This window comes from Kogia breviceps, chromosome 6 (genome assembly GCF_026419965.1).
Source record: "Kogia breviceps isolate mKogBre1 chromosome 6, mKogBre1 haplotype 1, whole genome shotgun sequence".
In the NCBI taxonomy this organism is placed as follows: domain Eukaryota; kingdom Metazoa; phylum Chordata; class Mammalia; order Artiodactyla; family Physeteridae; genus Kogia; species Kogia breviceps.
In genome coordinates, this window is record NC_081315.1 from 18,458,593 (window position 1) to 18,478,828 (window position 20,236).

General features: G+C 39.4%; 1 protein-coding gene and 1 long non-coding RNA gene across 2 annotated transcripts in view; one reads left to right on the top strand and one right to left on the bottom strand.

Moving 5' to 3' along the window:
* LOC136794344 (uncharacterized) overlaps nt 1-20,236 on the top strand; it is a 111,567-nt gene that overhangs the window by 51,748 nt on the left and 39,583 nt on the right. The gene's annotated exons all lie outside the window — the stretch shown is intronic.
* EMCN (endomucin) overlaps nt 7,991-20,236 on the bottom strand; it is a 109,642-nt gene continuing 97,396 nt past the window's right edge. Inside the window, exon 12 of the mRNA XM_059066524.2 lies at nt 7,991-9,378. The gene's annotated coding sequence lies outside the window, so the exon portion shown is untranslated. The remainder of the gene's footprint in view (nt 9,379-20,236) is intronic.

Consider the following 20,236-nt stretch of genomic DNA (forward strand, 5'->3'; position numbering starts at 1 on the left):
CACCTAAAATTCATGGACGGTACTAGATTCAGAAGGGTGGTGGACCATAGCCAAAGTGATAATGACTGGGGAAGATTTTTTGCTTTGCCTAATCGTGTCTATGTCCTGACAAGAGTCACAGATTCAATGTAGATACAAATAATCAAATACAGAATACACAGATGAGTGAATGCCTCAAGGAAGCATTATAGTGTAAGAGATAGAGAATGATAAGCCCCTGGTGGTTCACAGGTGGTTCCTCTTTACGAATTTGCAACATGCTGAGTGGTTGATAAAATTGAAAATGATCTTACCTTATCTCTAACTATATTCTTAATAGTTATCTCGGGCTTCCCTGGTGGCGCAGTGGTTGCGAGTCCGCCTGCCGATGCAGGGGACACGGGTTCGTGCCCCGGTCCGGGAAGATCCCACATGCAGCGGTAGCGGCTGGGCCCGTGAGCCATGGCCGCTGAGCCTGCGCGTCCGGAGCCTGTGCTCCGCGACGGGAGAGGCCACAACAGTGAGAGGCCCGCATACCGCAAAAAAAAAAAAAAAAAAAAAAAAAAAAATTGTTTTCTCACTATTGATACTAAGCAGAAATATCTGCTGGGTCCACGTGCAATATATTAGATTTAAAAACCTAGTTGTAGTCTTTTTTGAGAAGAAAAATGGAGAATGGGAGTATCTAGTAGGGCAACTGATTTATAATTTAACATAGTTTTCCTTTATAAAAGTCATATAGACAACACTTTATTTTGAAGAATTAATTGTATAGCTTGACAAGCCTTTGATTCTATCACTAAGCACTGGTTCTGAACTATTTGATATTTTTAAGTATTGTTCTGTCTCCCTGCTCCCTCTTTTTAGTTTTGGGTATTAGAATTGCTAGATATCAGGATTGGGGGTCCTAGACTCCGTGGACGTGTGCTGTCCAATATGGCAGCCTTGAAACATGGTAGCTGTTGAACATTTGAAATGTGGGCAAGTCTGAATTGAGATGGGCTGTAAGTATAAAATGCACAACTGATTTCAAAGACTTAGTTTGGAAAAAAGAACGTATTTCTTTCATAGTTAATGTATATATATATTGAAATAATTAATTTCATCTGTTTCTATTTTTTGATGTGACTACTAGAAAATTTTAAATTACATATGTGGCTCACATTACATTTCTATTGAATAGCATTGCTTTAGACAATAGAAAAGTTATCATAGGATTGTGAGTCTAGTGATATAATTTGCTTAGATATCAGTGAATATGTAAGCTTTAATCATTCCGTTAGCCCCAAACATTGTGATAATAAGTGTCTCCAAATAAGTACCTATTAAATTCTTTTTTTGTTGTTTCTTTTTTTCCTCATGAAGCTAAGGAGCTGTTAAGAGAATTTTCTCTTTAAGTCTTTGGCTGAATAACTTCTTGTTGACATAATGACGGTTTTGGTAATCTAGCAGTCACGATTACATTCCAGGCAAGGTCAGTAGGCTAACTGATCTTTCACGTCTAGGGAAAGATAAATTTCAGCTTCTCTGGTGGAAATGGCTTTGAACTAGAAGTCAGAAGACCTGGATTATAGCCAAAGCTTTCTTGGCCACTTATAAACAGTCTGCATATTCGTTAGTAATAAATTATTTTGCCGGGAGCCAACCATATGTTTCCATATATATAAAAAGGGGAAAATTGATAATAGCAACCCAACCCACCCACAAGGTCATTATGGCAAGTTTATGTATAAGATGATAATGACAGTGCAAGATGTGCTTAAGTTGTCACAGCCTGCACTTTCCCGAGGACTTTACCTACATGAAACTTTGCAATGTCTTTTACAGAATAATGGAAACCTGCTTCCCCAAAATGCCCATAATTGGACAGTATATATTGTAATTGGTTATTATTGCTGTTCATCACCTTGGGATAAAAGAAGCTGGCAGGTTACCTCAAAGGACAGATCCAGTGATCTGTTGACCTTGATCCTGGATGAATCCATTTTTAAAAATCCATGCCTTTTAAAATGGGGGTAGAGTGGGGTGAGTCAAAGAAAATCTCAGGCCTTCGAAACAATTCAGGAGAGAGACTCATGTGGCTGAAGTTGGAAAATCCAGTGTGGGTAATTGTTGATTATTAATTAATACCGAGTTGACTAGCAAATAAAGGGATCTCTTCTGGAAATCTTTAGATGAATGTTTGTGTCTTAAGGGTGTGAACCTTTCACTGCTTTAGTAAAGTACCTTATTAATTAATTGGGTTCAGCAAGGAGAAGGGAGTCTTTCTTGATCTTTGGCCAAAACTATCCCCTAAAATAGACCGAGAGAAGGAAATATAATCCCGTGGAATTAAATTGTGCCACTCAAAGGAGCTATTCTCAGCATCAAAATCACATATATTCTTTTGGAAATATTTTTGACTCTGCCCTTTTCCTTCCTTTCTGCATTAAAAATAATTTAAAAGCAAAATAAAAAAGATCTGCTGCTGCATCAGCCTTTAACTATTTCTTGCCTCCCTAAGATTCTACTTGGCTGAAATACATTTAGACTTTCTTCAGTACCTATAGAAAGAGAGGCAAAACTTTTCCAGAATGTGGCCTCTATTTATGCTCGAAACTTGTATACTTATTTGTCTGTATTAGCCCTCTGCTACATTTAATTTTGTTTTGTTTTGCAGTTATTGTTTTTCATGCTTGATTTATATGCTAGTCATTGTGCTAAATGATTTGCATGCATTATTCTACTTAATCTTCTCAAAACCTTAATATCACCATCTCAGAATTGAGAAGAAAACTGATGGAACCCAGCTCATCTCTAACTCAGAGCTCATCGTTTATTCCATGCCTGTGCTCTGTGCCCAATGCACACAGCTTGGAGAACAAGCAATGCCATATAACATTTAGTTTTCCGTTTAATCACTTCACCTCACTTGCCCATGTGAACAGAAAGTCACAAAGAGCCCTCCTCTTAAACCATATGTATTATCTTCTATACAATAAGCTCCTAGAGGGAAGTATCATTTATGGTATCTTTTGGTTGCTGCTGTGTCTAAAACAATACCCTGGGCTCGTAGGAGGTAATAAAGCTTTATTGAGAATGATGATGTTGATAACTATTAGAATGTGGTATTAATAGATGAATTCAATTTCTATTCCCTTCCCACACACATTTTTAAAAACTTCAACCTTTGAAAACTTCCCACGTTTCTCTATCCAGAGAGTTCAACTTCATTTCTATACTCCACATCCTGGACCTCCACAGAGTGGGAAGTTCAGCTAGCAGGATTTTAGAGGAACTAGTCTTCTTTTGAAATAAAAATTCATGGCAATCCCAGGGAGTGGCCATATCCCAACAACAAGCCAGGGTTGAGACTGGGCTCATCTGTCGCGGATGTCAAAGTGAAGTTCAATAATTTTCTGAATCATGGTTCTTAGCTAATAGAACTAATTATTAAAACTAATGAATTAAAACCTGCCCCTTGTAGCACACATACCACAAACGGTACCGCACTCAGCAAATAAGTGGGTTTCACTGCAAATCCCACGAAAACCTCATCTGTGCCTCCTTCAATCTATCAACTCATCTAAGCTCTTTGAGATCATCAAATGGCAACCCAATGGGAACAGTCATGAAGTGGCTGACAGTTTTTGTTTTAAATGCCTTCGTTTGCTTTAGTTTTAATTCCAAGCAAAATGCTATAAATAATGCACTGTATTTACATTTATAATTTAAATGCACACAGCATTATTATACTGTACTGCAACAGCAGCTGGAGAAGCTCTCTGATAATATATTGCCAGCATGGCAAAGACACTCTGTCCTTCATCAGAGTTTATCTCTCTCTCTCTCTCTCTCTCTCTCTCACACACACACACACACACACACACACACACACACACACACACACAGAGGCTTGGTTTATGTTTGTGAGCAAGGGCGTACACAGATATCACAAACACCTGATACTAGAGACGGGTGCTCAAAATCTAATCAAACGTAAAAGCTTTTGCACAGCAAAGGAAATCATAAACAACCCACAGAATGGGAGAAAATATTTACAAACTATGCAACTGACAACGGACTAATCTCCAAAATATACAAACAGGCCATGCAGCTCAATATCAAAAAAACATAAACAACCCAATCAATAAATGGGCAGAAGATCTAAACAGACATTTCTCCAAAGAAGACATACAGATGCCAAAAAGCACATGAAAAGATGCTCAACATCACTAATTCTTAAAAATATCTTTAAAGTCAATTTTAGTAAGGAATATTTTACATATAAAAATATACCCATTTTAAGTCTACAGCATGAGTTTTGGCAAATGTGTACACCTCTGTAATCAACGCCATAATCAAACTACAGAAATTTCTATCATCTCAAAAAATTCCCTCTCTCTTGGCATTCCCCTTACATCCTGGCTCAAGACAGCCACTGGGCTGATTTCTTTTCTAGTGCTTCATATAAATGAAGTCATAAAATATGCATTCCACTATGTTTGGCTTCTTTTTCGCAGCATAACGCATAATGTTTTTTAGATTCATTTTGTTGGGGGTATTAGTAGTTTTTTCTATTTTATTTCCGAGTGGCATTCCATTGTGTGACCATACCACAATTTGTTTAGTAGCATTTGGCTATTATGAATCAAGCTAATATGAACCTTTGGTTACAGGTCTTTGTACAGCCATGACATGTGTTTTCATTTGCCTTGGGTAAATACATATGGGTGGAGATGGTGTACTATAAGAAGTATACATTTAACTTTTAAAATTTTATCTCAGGAAAATTTAATCTGCTAAATTGTTTTTCAAATTGTTGAATGATTTTACATCCCCACAAGCAATGTATGAGAGTTCTAGTTTCTCCATATTTCCATCAACACTTGGCATCATTGGTCTTTATAATTTTAGCCACTCTTGTGGATATGTAGTGGTAGCTCACTGTAGTTTTAAATTTGCATTTTCCTGATGAATAACTGATATTGAGTATCTTTTCATGTGCTTATCAGAAAATCATATATCCCCTTTAGTGGATTGTCTTTTCAATTTTTTTTTTTTCAGTGGATTGACTTCTTATTTTTAAGTTTTTTGAGCTCCTTATATGTCCTAGATCTAAGCCCTGTCAGATATATATAATGTAGATATTTTCTCCTATTCTTTGGCTTTGCATTTTCGGTTTGTTAACGCTCATTTGGAGAGCAGAATTTTTAGTTTAAAGTTCGACTGACGTTGTCTTTAATTTCGGCCTTTTGGGCCTTATCTAGGAAATCTTTACTGACATTAAAGAAGGCAAATGTTATAGATCTGGATTTAATGTTTAAGGTTATGACACTTTAGAGTCAGTTTTGTGTGTGGTATGAGTTAAGTGTGGAGCTTTGCTTTTTCATCACGTGAGTTCCAGAACAATTTGTTGAGAGGACTGTCCTTTCCCCATTGAATTATTGTGGCACCCTTGTCAAAAATCAGTTGACCATATATTCATGTGTATATAGGAGAAAAGCATACATTTAATTCTTTCTGTAATCTCTATTTTATTTCATTGATTAAATTCTATTCTTAGGTCAGTTCTGAACTGTCGTGATTTAAAGTAAGTTTTAAAATCCAGTATTGTGAGTCCTCCAAATTTAGGCTTTTAAAAAAATGTTTTAGCTATTCTAAGTCCATTTTATTTCCATATAAACACTGGAATCATCTTATCAATTTCTACAAAGAAGAAAATTAAATTTGGCCTGAAACTGTAATAAATCTGTAGATCAATTCGAATAGAACTGACATCTTAATAATACTGAGTCTTTTAATGCATGATTTAGTATTCTTTAATTTCTCTTAGAAGCTTGAGAGTTTTTAAGTGTACAGGGAGTGAACATATTTTGTAAAATTTATCCCTCAGAATTTTATATATACTGGTATTATTGTAAATGGTATATATATATTTTTAATTTTCATTTTTTGGTTACTAAATAAATCAGTTGATTCTGCATATTGATCTTTTATTCTTCAACTATTACAAATTAATTTATTAATTTTTGTAGCTTTTTCGGAGATTTCATAGGATTAATGCATGACTTTGTCACCTTTGTTTATAATGGGATGATAAAGTGGTCCCTGTTTTAACTGTAGCCAGGAGCATAATTGTTAACCCATTTTTATATATAGGTAAACTGAGATTAGAAAGACTAAGTAATAAAGTGATGAAGAGCAGGGATTTGGGGTTTAGGTTGGAATCCAAATTTTTACTGCTTACTAGTTGTTCCACCTTGGGTAAGTTATTTAATTTTCTGTCTTGGTTTCCATATATCTAAAATGAATGTGCTGCTGCTGAGAAAAATAATAAAACAAATATAATGTAATATTAGAAGTTGTACCTTATCATTGTTTTCTTATTACCTAAGATGACAGATGTGAAGGTTTTAGCACAGTGCCTCAGACACAGTGTCACTGACCAATGATATTCTCTGTAATCACTTTGGTAGAATTCTGACTTTAAGTTCAGGAATGTAATATTGATGAACAAGATAGATGTTTTTTCATTATTTATCAAAACTGTTTTTCCTTTAAAAAGTATCCAGAACAAGAAAAAGGTGTTCAGGCCCATAGGATAAATCCCCTTGAAAAGAGGCAAAGTAAACTTATTTAAAGGAACATGAGAAGTCTTGTTTGTGTTTGTGGGGAAATTTCGACCAGAAGTTCTGTAGATAATCCATGACATATTCTCAGTTCAAGGTACTTATTAGTTAATTAATCACAGTGATGGATATCTTCAATATCAGGCATTCATTAACAAATGCACAGTCTTGAGACTACCATTCAAAAACAACTTTTAAAGGACTTATCTACTTTTCTTTCTAGAACCCCATAAATTCTCGATGGAGAAAAATCAGCAGGAAGAGCTAGCATGCTCATTGTTGAAGGTTTGTCGGTGTCCTAAGTTGATCCTCAAGAACTTAAGCTTGGCAGGTAGACAAGAAATAAGATACAGATTTGTCAGATATGTAAGGGAACATTTCCGCTCAGCAAGGGGAATTTAGAAGTCTTTCTCTGCTGACTGATCACAACCAGTGTGTCAGACAACACTTATTCTTAGATGCTTATTCTTAGATGACAACAGTGCCAGTTAATTAGCTTTTGTTTATGTTTTGACTATTGATAGACTTAAATTATATTCATATTGTCATGCAGAACAAACACACAGAAAGGTTTGCCTTTGATCTAAATACATTTTTTCCTTGGCTGCAGTGACATTTGAACTGTATATCTGAATAAAAAACTTATAAGAAATCAGGCATAAAAAAAGTAGGGGTGGGGGTGGGGTGGGACCACAAAAAAAAAGTAGATCATCTAAATCAGATAATTAAAAAAACATCTGATTAATGATCATTTTGGCTTGAAAACCAAGTGCCCTATTTCAACAGAAGTTCAAGTTGACTTATAAAAATGCAGATATTACCTTTGAGATTGACTTTACAAAAGGCCATGAATATCTCTGCAAATTTCTCAATCCTCTTATCACTTCGACTTTTTAAAGATTTAATGCTATAGTTGTAGGTATAAAGTATATTCCTTATGTATAATTCTTGAACTAGAGTGAATTTCATTCTTTCATTATGTTTAAAAAGCTTTCCTTCTTCCTGATCCTTATAAACTCTCTTCGAACAATATTTATTAAAGGTCAAGAAAATGGTTTTTCTAGAAGTCAAAATAGCATATCACTTGTAGTAATTTAAATTGCAGAAGAGTTTATATCTTTACTACATTCTGTGTAACAATGCTTTTGCTCTGTAAAGCATTCTGGGGGTGTTGGAATATTTTTCTTTTGAAGACAAATGCTCCATGGTTGGCATGCTCTAGCCACTGTTGCACCCATTTAAAGACTTCTAGGTTAGAGTTAAGCATGGGCAAAGCATCCCTCAAGGGAAAGTGTAGGTACTGGAGATCCTAGCCTTTTTCTATACCCTATTGTTGTTCTTTTTCTTTTTCTTTTTTATTCCCCATTTTTCTTCTCAAAGAAACATAAAGAGGCACCAGTAAGAAATATAAGTATTCTTGTTTGGTGTCCTTGATTAGAAGTAGTGCAGACATCAGGGAGCAAAACCCAAAATGATTATTCACATAATTCTCAACGCTGACCATTTTAAAATACACTGCAACAAAATAAATTGTAAAAGGTAGTTTTAAATGTACCCTTCTGTCTCTACTACATTGTCCTCATATCACTAAGATAATTTAGCACCGAAATCAGCTTAGGTAACCATAAAAGTTAAAGAGCTGCCACTGGCAGCTTTTTTGTTCCAGAACTTTCCATAGAACTTCAGCCAACATGATGTCTTGATCCCTTGTGTCCAAGGAGTGGTCAAGGTTTATCATTCAGCCTTCAGCAGAAGAATTTGACCCTGATGGAGCGGTAGCTATAATCATATGGTATTTTTAGGAAAGTGATACACTGAAAACTAATATCACAATTATGTATTTATGAAATGTTGGTTTCTACAAACTGGAGATTTAACAATGATTGCTAGAACAAATCAATACATTTCTAAAAGAAAATAAAAATGCACAGAGATAGTGTCAATCAAATGGATTATGAAAAATCACAGTCCTGTTATCTTTGTAATGAATGCAGTACAGAGTGTCATAAATGCCCTTAACATCCTTGTCACATAGTGTGAATTACAAAGAGAAAGACCAAAGAAATGGGAAATTGACTTCCCTTGAACAGGGTCTGATACGTGAATCCTTTGTCCCTTTCTCACTTATTAGATGCCTTTCATTAGTGAGCTCTCATAGTCTTATAATCAATCCAAAAATACTCATAATTATGGGAAGACAATATCATTGCCATTTTCACAGTCATATTATCATATTTTTAGTGTGTTGAGCACAGCAATTATTTATGAAAGGTAACACATGGAAGTATGAATAAAATATATTTATGTACAAAGTGGCGTGGCAGGATTTCGACCCAATATTTAATAATACACTTGCAAATTTTCCCTGCATTAACATAGTGGAAAACAATAAATACAAACGTTAGGTAATAAGAGAACACTGAGAAAGTAGGAAAGTCTCCATGGATAAGAAATGTTAGTTCTGCAAACTTTAAACTCAAGGGACAGTCATTTCATCAGTGAAGCCACCTGCCTGGGCTGTCAGGTTACCTGCTCACAGATGTCCCTCCTAAAATTCCCTCCCCTAGGAATGTTCCTATAAAATGTGGTAATGTGTTTTTTCACATCTTAAAGGACAGGAGAGGCCCAGGATGGTTTCCGATTCTCTTAGATTATTGCGTGTCATCTGGACATCACTTTATTGGGACAGGTGACTGGTGCACACTGGCGAGCAGGATTGGAAATCAGGATTGAATCCACAGGACTTTCTCCCTTTCTACCCCTGGAGCACAGAAGCTGAAGAGTACGCCTGTGGGGTGGGAAAGGGGGAAACAAAAAAGTTCAGATTCCAAGAAAGTGAAGAAGTAGAGATGCTGGGGGAGACCATCTCTTGGTAAGAAATGTTAGTGACCAGCTGAGTAGAGTCTACTGACCACCCAGTAGAGTCACTGGAATGTCTCATAAGCACTTCAACCTTAACAAGTCTGAAAGGAAACCGACTAGACTGCCTCCCAAACCTATTCCCTCTCGCTCTGTAATTCCAGTCGTTGCTCTTACCTTCATGATCCATCCAGGCACTCATGCTAGATGTGTGGCCATAATCTACACCCCTACATCCTTCCCCGATGCGTACATTCACACACTCCCTACTGCTGGAGAATGTTACCTTCCAGACAATTCTTTATTCTATTCTGCCTCTTCATCTGTATCCCTACTCTACCTGCAGACCTGGTGAAGCCCTTGTTCTTTTCCCCAGGGAAATACTGAAATAGTCCTCTGACCTCTCGGCTTCCAGTCTTACTCCTGTTGAATTAATCTTACATACTGACTACTCAGTGACGTGTCTCCAGCTCACATCTCATCATATTCCTCTTCTGATTAAAGTACTTCACGGTACCCTGTCACTAACGCAACATCGTTCCAGGTCTGTTGCTTGGGGTAACAGTGCGAGTAATTAAGAAATGTATCGTCAACTTTCATGCTTTGCTGCCGTGTACTTATCCGGGAGAAGAGTGAACGGGCAACTCTGCACTTCTCCTTCACAGGAAGGAGAGTCAGGGCTTTGGTTTATTACTTTGGGTTTTCTTGTTTGCGGTACAGAAAGAACTTTCTGTTTTGGCCCCCCAAAAGAGCAGGAGATGGAAGCTTCTGTGCTTTCATTGGGAAAGGGGCACATGCCCGGCATGGCAGGGTAGGTGCTGTCGTGCTGCTGATGGCAGTGCTGGCGGTTTGCTGGAGTCTGGGAGGAGGATGACATGGTGGGGGTGAGGGTGGGTAGTGGACCAGGGTGGAGACCTGCACCTTGCTCCCTCATGGCATGGTCGGCGAGGCAGGACCTTCGCTAGGGATGATTGCATTGCTGCCTTGCAGTGCGGGAGCCGGACACTGGCTACCATGTCTTGCGGTACAGTTGGAAGAACAGAGGGTGGACACAGGATCCAGGTCAAGTCTTAGTCTGTGGAAAGGACTGTAAAGCAGGGCATTTCTAATGTCCTCCCGGAGCGCCTGTGGCTGACAGATGGTCTAGCACAGGCCAGAGCACGGCGCAGCCCTGGATGGAGAACAGAGATTACAGGGAGACTGAAACACTCCCCGCTCTCAAAGTTTGGACTAACTTGCTGGGTGTGTTCTACATTCAGGGTCAGAGGGTCTCCCCAAATAAATAAATGGCTGCTTGATGGCATTAGTAAAAAGGAAAGAGTCAGATTTTATTCTGCCTAGAAAAAGAAAGTATTTCATTCGTGCCATGTGAAGTCCTTTATGATTTAGCTTAGCATGGGAGACAAGACCTCTCATGATCTGGTGTCTTCCACTGCTTCGGCCTCATTTCTCGGCCCTCTGGCATCGAACTATATCTTCTAGGCCCCTGCTTCCCAAGTTATCTATGGACCAGGTTGGTTTTTAAACATTTCTTTCTAATCAGTTGCAAACTGATATTTTAAAGAATAAAATAATGTGAATAAAATGTTGAAGCAATAGCAGATTGCTATGACAATTTTTAAAATGCTTACACACAGTTTCTGTACTTAATCTCACTGTGGAATAGTATCAACGGTTCATTGACCCTGCAGCAGCTGTATATAGAACAGCTCTAAGTTAACAAATTATCTATCATTATTTTCATATACCACTCAGTTTCACAGTTCTTTGCATTTACATATGCTATTCCCTGTGCCTAGAAAAACCCAGGTCATTTTTTTTTTCTTACCCTGTAAGTCTCAACTTAAATACTATCTTCTCTAAGAAATTTACCATTAAACTTCAAGGTACCATGGCTATCTTTACATACCACTCTCTTATTTACTATATTCTATTAAAATGATCTTATTTGTATTTCTCTACACTTGTCTAAGCTCCTTGAGGACAGCAACCATGTTATGTCCCTCTTAATACCTGGTCTAGTACTGGGCGAGGAGTAAGATCTCTGTCACTTTTTCTTCAACGGAACTGTAATCCTCCATAGGTGAGTTTCTAAATGAAGCTAAGCGTTTGCAGCATAGATCAGGTAGGTAAACATCTCAGTTTATGTGAGTAGGATAATACTCATGATTAATATTGTATTGATCATTTTTTTCTCAAAGATCAGAAACCAATATAGGAACAAACTGGATTTTTCATCAGAATGTATTACACATCGACAATCTTTCTCAAGAAATGAATTTTGCTTGCTTCATTAATGATTTTATTCATTAGTTGACATTTCAGTTTGAATGTCTGTACCAATACAGCATAAGCTTTCTTTCCAACATTATAATCTCTCTAAAATTCGATGTGCTGCCTTCTTTATGGTCACTGAAGAAATTTATGGTCACTGAACCTCTCACAACCCTAAAGTTTTGTGATTCTTACAAAAAATTTTTTTTTTTTGTGATTCTTACAAAAAATTAAGGATCACTTTAATAATAAAGTAGCATGATAGGTTCTTTAATCATACTGACAACACTTTATAAGCAAAGAAGCACTATGGTTTTAGGAGAAAAGGTCATTCTGTCCTGATTTTATAGATGTGGAACCTACTGCAAAGCATTATGAAGAAACTTGTTGAAGGCCATAGACTAAGATCAGAAAATAAATCTTGTGAGGTTTTCTTTTTAGCCCTCATTATTCATTTCAAAATGTAAGAAAAATAATTGAAAAACATGCTAAGCTTTTCTGGAAGTTCACAAAGATGCTTTTAGATTATCAAGGGTATCATTTAGAAAATTACAGAAGTGCAGTGAATTGTATCTGCAAGAAAAATAGAAATGGGTAACATTCCACTTTGTTGAGGATCTGTGGGATGAGACTTTCATACAAGTTATTGGTCTTTCTGCCCCTTGGTTCTTCATTGATCTGAAACTCCCCTCACTTCTTAAACTGCCAGGTGGCTTGGAGCAGAACGGACAGGAGACCTACTGGAGAGGGAGCAGCCAGGTGGCAGTAGATCTCCTCCCGTCTACAGCACAGGATTGGTCTCAGAGCAATTAAAAGACTTTCTTTTCAGTTCTAAAATTGTTTTACCCCTCATTTAAGATATATCTTGGACATGTCTACATGCAATTAAAAAATTGTCTTGATAATCACTTTTGCTAGTTGTATAATGTCATTGATTGGATCACACCTAATTTATCTGAAATTTCCATACCACTGGACATGCTGTTTCTAAATGTTTGCTACCATTCTTTGTATATTAACCTTTAATCACATTTCAAATAATGTCCTTTTGAAAATTTCCTAAAAGTGAAGTTACTAGGTGACAAATGTGAATATTTTAAGTCTCTTAGTGAATATTACCAAACTGCTCTTTGGAAAGATTAATCCATTTAATCCAATTTATACTATCAAATGCAGCATAGGATACTATTTGCTTCACCAGTATGATTTGTAAAAATTAGGAAAAGAAAAACTCAAGTAATTGAAGTTTATGATTTTTTTGGTCTTAATTCCACTTTTGATTAGTAATAATACAGGAACTCTTCTATAATTTTATATTACCATTTTTATTTCCTCTGTGAATTGCCTGTTCATGGCCTTTGCTCATTTAAAATATTTCCGATTTGTATAACTGTCTTTGTATATTTAAAATATTAATGAATTGGTCTCATATTTATGACACACATATTCCTGATTTATAATTTATAGTTTTCTTTATGATAATTTTTACATTTGGAAATTTTAAGTCATGATGTAATAGAATTCCTATTATTTCCATTGTGTTATATTGTTTCATGGTCTGAAAATTCTGAATCAGACACATAATAAAACCTAACAAATTTTTCTTCTAGTTTTTTTTACATTTAGTTTTTTTTTTTTTTTTTTGCGCTACGCGGGCCTCTCACTGTTTTGGCCTCTCCCGTTGTGGAGCACAGGCTCCGGACGCGCAGGCTCAGTGGCCACGGCTCACGGGCCCAGCTGCTCCGCGGCATGTGGGATCTTCCCGGACCGGGGCACGAACCCGTGTCCCCTGCATTGGCAGGTAGACTCTCAACCACTGCGCCACCAGGGAAGCCCTTACATTTAGTTTTTTAATATATTTTCCCCATGTAGATATTATTAGCTAATGTCCCTTCACACTTATTAACCAATTTGTTCAGACTTTTTGTTGGTATCAGTAAGAAAAGGATGTGCTTTCCTGCTCTACATTTTAGGATAAAAATTCTGGCCTTAGCAGAAGTCCTATGTAACAGCAAATCAATTCCTTGTCACTTTGTCATAAAAGAATTAATCTCTTGTCATAAAAGAATTAATCTGAGAAGAAGATAAGAGAGCATATTTGTATTATAAATGAGCACAAATATGTATAGAAGTACATACAGCTAATGTATCTCTAATCTTTGATTCCAGTGGCCTTCAAAACTTACCACAAGTTATTTCTGCACTAATAGCCATTTTGAGGGAGGTATCAGCTAATAGCTGGGAGAAAAATGAATTATACAGGGAAAGTTTAAACTAAAATAATCATTTTCTTATTCTAAATAAATTATGGCCCCTAAATATAGCAATAAATCTGCAGTGAAAGATAATATTTTTTGAAACTCCTATCAACCTTCCTCTTGTTGACATAAAAGTCTTAAGAGATTTTAGAACTAGATTGATTGATTCCATCAATCATGCCCATATAGCTTTTTAATTTTTTTCTCTATTTTCTTATTTCTTATGTGTGATTTCATGTTCTCACTAGACAAAGCTTTGCAGAGAGGGCAAGGATCATAGATTAAAGGTATTTTGGAATTCCAATAAATATAACATTCAGCACAAAATAGATGATCATTATACAAAGAAGCAGGCATTAAATACATCTAGAAATTTATCCTGAGGTGAAAAATTTAAACATGAATGAATGTTTCCATATAGTGTTTGCTAATGCATACCAATCCAAAGACTTCTCAACTTCTTTTCTCAACTTCTAGTTCTGATAAATGCATTCCTATTTTTTTTTTTTTTTTTTTTTTTATGCGGTAAGCGGGCCTCTCACTGTTGTGGCCTCTCCCGTTGCGGAGCACAGGCTCCGGACGCGCAGGCTCAGCGGCCATGGCTCACGGGCCCAGCCGCTCCGCGGCACGTGGGATCCTCCCGGACCGGGGCACGAACCCGTGTCCCCTGCATCGGCAGGCGGATTCTCAACCACTGCGCCACCAGGGAAGCCCAATGCATTCCTATTTATTCTGAATTTCTGAGTTGATATCTTATTTCTAGGTGACATCTGATTTCTAGGAGAAAGCAATTACTCAGCGGTTACTACATTTAAAGTACAATGGTTGGGCGAGAAGATGGCGGAAGAGTAAGACGCGGGGATCACTCTTCCTCCTCACAGATACATCAGAAATACATCTACACGTGGAACTTCTCCTATAGAACACCCACCGAACGCTGGCAGAGACCTCAGACCTCAGACCTCAGGCAAGTAACCCCCCCACGTACCTTGTTAGGGCAAAAGAAAAAAGAATAAACAGAGACAAAAGAATAGGGACGGGACCTGCACCAGTGGGAGGGAGCCGAGAGGGAGGAAAGGTTCCCGCACACTAGAAGCCCCTTCGCGGGCGGAGACTGCGGGTGGCGGAGTGGGAAGCTTCAGAGCCGCGGAGGAGACCACAGCCAACAGGGTGCGGAGGGCAAAGCGGAGAGATTCCCGCAGAGGATCGGTGCCGATCAGCACTCACCAGCCCGAGAGGCTTGTCTGCTCATACGCTGGCGGCGGGCGGGGCTGGGAACTGAGCCTCGGGCGGATCCCAGGGAAAGGTCTGGAGTTGGCAGAGCCTGAAGGGGTTAGCGCACCACGGCTGGCCGGGAGGGAGTTCGGGAGAAGTCTGGAGCTGCCGAAGAGGCAAGAGACCTTTTCTTCCCTCTTTACCTCCTGCTGCGCGAGGAGAGGGGTTTAAGCGCGCCGCTTAAAGGAGCTCCAGAAACGGGCGCGGAGCTGCCGAAGAGACAAGAGACTTTTTCTTGCCTCTTCGCTTCCTGGGCCGCGAGGAAAGGGAATTAAGGGCACCACATAAAGGAGCTCCAGAAACGGGCGCGAGCTGCGGCTGTCGGCGCGGACAACAGAGACGGGTGTGGGGCGCTACGGTTGCTGCTGCCGCCACCAAGAGGCCTGTGTGCGAGCGCAGGTCACTCTCCACACCGCCCCTCCCGGGAGCCTGTGCAGCCCGCCAGCGCCGGGGTCCCGGGATCCTGGGACTGCTTCCCCGGGAAAACGCGCGGCGTGCCTCGGGCCGGTGCAGCGTCACACCGGCCTCTGCCGCCGCGGACTCGCCCCACATCCGGGCCCCCCCACCCACCGCCTGAGTGAGCCAGAGACCACGAATCAGCTGCTCCGTTAACGCTGCTCCTTTGACCCTGCCCTGTCTGAGCGAAGGGCAGACGCCCTCGGACGACCTGCGCGCAGAGGCGGGGCCAGGTCCAGGGCTGAGCCCCAGGAGCTGTGCGAACAAAGAGAGGGGGAGGTCCCTCCCAGCAGCCTCAGAAACAGCGGGTTAAAGCTCCACAGTCAGCTTGAAGTGCCCTGCATCTGTGGAAAACCTGAATAGACAGCGAAATATCCCAGGTTGAGGAAGTGGACTTTGGGAGCAAGATATACTATTATTTTCCCCTTTTTTCTTTTTGTGAGTGTGTATGTGGGTGCTGCTGTGTGAGATTTTGTCTGTGTAGCTTTGTTTTCACCATTTGTCCTGGGGTTAGACCGACCATTTTTTTTTTTTTCTTTAATAGAAATTTTTCTTCTTAATAATTATTTTGTTATTTTAATAACTGTATTTTACCCTACTTTATTTTGTCTTCTCCCCTTTCTTTCTTCCTTTCTTCCCTCCTTTTCCTATTTCCCTCCTTCCTTCCTTCCTCCCTTCCTTCCTTCCTTCCTTCCTCCCTTCCTTCCTTTATTCCCTCCTTCCTTCCTCCCTTCCTTTCTTCCTCCCTCCCTTCCTTCCTTTATTCCCTCCTTCCTTCCTCCCTTCTTTTATTCCTCCCTGCCTTCCTTTCTTCCTCCCTCCCTTCCTTTCTTTATTCCCTCCTTCCTTCTTCCCTTCCTTTCTTCCTCCCTCCCTTTCTTTATTCCCTCCTTCCTTCCTCCCTTCTTTTCTTCCTCCCTCCCTTCCTTCCTTTATTCCCTCCTTCCTTCCTCCCTTCCTTCCTCCCTCCCTCCCTTCCTTTCTTCCTCCCTCTCTTCCTTTCTTCCTCCCTCCCTTCCTTTCTTTATTCCCTCCTTCCTTCTTCCCTTCCTTTCTTCCTCCCTCCCTTCCTTTCTTTATTCCCTCCTTCCTTCCTCCCTCCCTTCCTTTCTTTATTCCCTCCTTCCTTCTTCCCTTCCTTTCTTCCTCCCTCCCTCCCTTCCTTTATTCCCTCCTTCCTTCCTCCCTTCCTTCCTTCCTCCCTCCCTTCCTTTCTTCCTCCCTCTCTTCCTTTCTTCCTCCCTCCCTTCCTTTCTTTATTCCCTCCTTCCTTCCTCCCTTCCTTTCTTCCTCCCTCCCTTCCTTTCTTCCTCCCTCCCTTCCTTTCTTTATTCCCTCCTTCCTTCCTCCCTTCCTTCCTTTCTTCCTCCCTCCCTTCCTTTCTTCCTTCCTTCCCTTCCTCCTTTCTTCCTTCCTTTCTTGACTTTCTACTTTTTTCTCCCTTTTGTTTTGAGCCGTGTGGATTAAAGGCTCTTGGCACTCCAGCCAGGTGTCAAGGCTGTGTCTCTGAGGTGGGAGAACTAACCTCAGGACACTGGTCCACAAGAGACCTCTCAGCTCCACGTAATATCAAACGGCGAAAATCTCCCAGAGATCTCCATCTCAACACCAAGACCCAGATTCACTCAAGGACCAGCAACGAACAGTGCTGGACACCCTATCCCCAACAAAGAGCGAGACAGGTCTACAGCCCCATCCATTAGCAGAGAGGCTGCCTAGAATCACAGTAAGGCTACCGACATCCCCATACACGCCCCCAGACGTGGACTTACCCACCAGGGAGACGGGATCCAGCCTCATCCACCAGAACAGGGGAACTAGTCCCCCCAACCAGGAAACCTGCTCAACCCACTGAACCAACCTCAGCCACTGGGGACAGCCACCAAAAATAGATAGAAATTCGAACCTGCAGCCTGCAAAAGGGAGACCCCAAACACAGTAAGATAAGCAAAATGAGAAGACAGAAAAACACACAGCAGATGAAGGAACAAGATAAAAACACACCAGACCTAACAGATGAAGAGGTAATAGCCAATCTACCTGAAAGAGAATTTAGAATAATGATGGTGAAGATGATGCAAAATCTTGGAAATAGAATAGACAAATTGCAAGAATCAGTTAACAAGGACCTAGAAGAAATAAAGAGGAAGCAAGTAACGATGAGCAACACAATAAATGAAATGAAAAATACTCTAGACGGGATCAGTAGCAGAATAACTGAGGCAGAAGGACGGATAAGTGACCTGGAAGATAAAATAGTGGAAATAACTACTGCAGAGCAGAAGAAAGAAAAAAGAATGAAAAGAACTGAGGACAGTCTCAGAGATCTCTGGGACAACATTAAACGCACCAACATTCAAATCATAGGGGTCCCAGAAGAAGAAGAGAAAAAGAAAGGGACTGAGAAAATATTTGAAGAGATTATAGTTGAAAACTTCCCTAATATAGGAAAGGAAATAGTCAACCAAGTCCAGGAAGCACAGAGAGTCCCATACAGGATAAACCCAAGGATAAACACGCCGAGACACATAATAATCAAACTGTCAAAAATTAAATACAAAGAAAACATATTAAAAGCAGCAAGGGAAAAACAACAAATAACACACAAGGGAATCCCCATAAGGCTAACATCTGATCTTTCAGCAGAAACTCTACAAGCCAGAAGGGAGTGGCAGGACATATTTAAAGTGATGAAGGAAAAAAACCTACAACCAAGACTACTCTACCCAGCAAGGATCTCATTCAGATTTGATGGAGAAATTAAAACCTTTACAGACAAGCAAAAGCTGAGAGAGTACAGCACCACCAAACCAGCTTTACAACAAATGCTAAAGGAACTTCTCTAAGCAAGAAACATAAGAGAAGGAAAAGACCTACAAGAACAACCTGAAACAATTAAGTAAATGGTAATAGGAACGCACATATCAATAATTACCTTAAATGTAAATGGATTAAATGCTCCCACCAAAAGACACAGACTGGCTGAATGGATACAAAAACAAGACCCATATATATATGCTGTCTACAAGAGACTCACTTCAGACCTAGGGACACTTACAGGCTGAAAGTGAGGGGATGGAAAAAGATATTCCATGCAAATGGAAATCAGAAGAAAGCTGGAGTAGCAATTCTCATATCAGACAAAATAGACTTTAAAATAAAAACTATTACAAGAGACAAAGAAGGACACTATATAATGATCAAGGGATCGATCCATGAAGAAGATATAACAATTGTAAATATTTATGCACCCAACATAGACGCACCTCAATACATAAGGCAAATACTAACAGCCATAAAAGGGGAAATCGACAGTAACACAATCATAGTAGGGGACTTTAACACCCCCCTGTCACCAATGGACAGATCATCCAAAATGAAAATAAAGAAACACAAGCTTTAAATGATACATTATACAAGATGGATTTACTTGATATTTATAGGACATTCCATCCAAAAACAACAGAATACACATTTTTCTCAAGTGCCCATGGAACATTCTCCAGGATAGATCATATCTTGGGTCACAAATCTAGCCTTGGCAAATTTAAGAAAATTGAAATCGTATCAAGTGTCTTTTCTGACCACAACGCTATGAGACTAGATATCAATTACAGGAAAAGATCTGTAAAAAATACAAGCACATGGAGGCTAAACAATACACTACTTAATAACGAAGTGATCACTGAAGAAATCAAAGAGGAAATCAAAAAGTACTTAGAAACAAATGACAATGGAGACACGACGACCCAAAACCTATGGGATACAGCAAAAGCAGTTCTAAGAGGGAAGTTTATAGCAATACAATCATACCTTAAGAAACAGGAAGCATCTCGAATAAACAACCTAACTTTGCACTTAAAGCAATTAGAGAAAGAAGAACAAAAAACCCCCAAATTTAGCAGAAGGAAAGAAATCATAAAGATCAGATCAGAAATAAATGAAAAAGAAGTGAAGGAAACAATAGCAAAGATCAATAAAACTAAAAGCTGGTTCTTTGAGAAGATAAATAAAATTGATAAACCATTAGCCAGACTTATCAAGAATAAAAGGGAGAAGACTCAAATCAATAGAATTAGAAATGAAAAAGGAGATATAACAACTGACACTGCAGAAATACAAAAGATTATTAGAGATTACTACAAGCAACTGTATGCCAATAAAATGGACAACCTGGAAGAAATGGACAAATTCTTAGAAATGCACAACCTGCCGAGACTGAACCAGGAAGAAATAGAAAATATGAACAGACCAATCACAAGCACTGAAATTGAAACTGTGATTAAAAATCTTCCAGCAGGGCTTCCCTGGTGGCGCGGTGGTTGAGAATCCGCCTGCCGATGCAGGAGACACGGGTTCGTGCCCTGGTCCGGGAAGATCCCACATGCCGCGGAGCAACTAAGCCCGTGAGCCATGGCCGCTGAGCCTGTGCGTCCGGAGCCTGTGCTCCGCAATGGGAGAGGCCACAACAGTGAGAGGCCCGCATACCGCAAAAAAAAAAAAAAAAAAAAAAAAAAAAAAAAA